The sequence below is a fragment of the Triticum dicoccoides genome, chromosome 6B (assembly GCF_002162155.2).
Source record: "Triticum dicoccoides isolate Atlit2015 ecotype Zavitan chromosome 6B, WEW_v2.0, whole genome shotgun sequence".
Lineage (NCBI taxonomy): Eukaryota > Viridiplantae > Streptophyta > Magnoliopsida > Poales > Poaceae > Triticum > Triticum dicoccoides.
The window spans coordinates 264,106,164-264,107,760 of record NC_041391.1 but is presented as its reverse complement, the minus strand read 5'-3'; positions in this window follow the sequence as shown (position 1 = coordinate 264,107,760).

The window sequence follows — 1,597 nt, the reverse complement described above, 5'->3', positions numbered from 1 at the left end:
GGTGCAACGACCACCTTACAGAGAATGTGCTCGTGCATAAAAAAGGGTCCCCTCGGGTGGACATGCACGGTTCGGACAATGTAAAATATTGTACAACGACCAACTTATAGAGAAGGCTCTTGTGGACAAAATAGGGGTGCCCTCAGTTGGGTATGCATGGTTCCGGCAATGTAAAATGGAGGGTTCTGTGTGTAAGCGTCGTGGTGGTGACAGCGGGTGCAACATCCACAGGAAAGAAAGGGTTTGGCGTGGAAGGGTGCAGGTAGGTGCAACGTCATCGGTATATGAAAGGTTTGCGTTCATATGCAAGAAGGTGCCCCCTGTAGCTACGAATAGTTTCGACAAATGTAAAATGGAAGTTCTTGTGTAAGGTGAGGGTGATGCTATATCTTGTTATCTATTGTTCCCTTTCTCTCTAGTCCTTTAACATCTAATTTAGTGCGCGCACATCTCTAAAAAACTTATAGGGGGTCAAATGGTGTCGGTGGGCGCAACGAGCACCTTATAGAGAATGTGCTCGTGCATTAAAAAAAGGCCCCTCAGGTCGATGTGCACGGTTCCAACAATGTGAAACTGAGGTTTTTGTGCAACGACCAACTTATAGAGAAGGCTCTCGTGCACAAAAAATGTGCCCTCGGGTGGATATGCATGGTTCCACTAATGTAAAATGGAGGTTCTTGTGTAAGCGTTGTGGTGATGCTATAGTGATGACGGTGGGTGCAATGTCGATTGCAAAGAAAGGGTTTGGTGGTTATGTGTAATCTAACATTACGATGACATATTGTGAATGAGTTATCGAATCAACTGGAATACTGACATGGCATTACAATATAAAACTGAGGTTCTTGTGCAACGACCAACTTATGGAGATGGCTCTCGTGCACAAAAAAGGGTGCCCTCGGGTGGGTTTGCATGGTTCTAACAATGTAAAACGGAGGTTCTTGTGCAACAACCAACTTATTTGAGATGCCTGTCGTGCACAAAAGAACGGTGCCCTCAAGTGGGTATGCATGTGGTTCCGACAATGTAAAAGGAGGTTCTTGTGTAAGAGTTGCGGTCATGCTATAGTGATGACGGTGGGTGCAATGTCCACTTTAAAGAATGGGTGTGATGGTTATGTGTAATCTGACGATGCGATGACACGTTATGAAGCGGACAGAAGCGGAGATGGCCTCGTGCACACGTTTATTGTCCTCCCCGATTCAAAATTGTCCCAAATATGGGCCACAAATGGGTATGAAGTGGACAGAAGTGGAAGCTCCCGTCGACCGTTGTCGTCTGCTCGTGTATGCCCCTGCTCCCACCTATCAATGACTGTGCACGAGCTGGCGTCTACCTCCACAACCGCCGCGAGGAGGAGCGGGGCCACCCGCGAGACCACCAGCGCAGGCCGCCGCCGCGCTCACGGGCGTAGGCCGCTACCTCCCATTCTGAGCTGAGCCCTCCAACCTCAGCGCGCCGCATGTCGTACGTTTCCACTCAGTCTTCTCGTTGCCCGTGGCGGAGCAGCCGGTGGTGCTGGCGCTGGAGCTCATGGGGCTCGAGGCTGGCGAGGTCAAGATCCTCGAGTTCGGCGACGGCAAGATCCTGCGGCGGT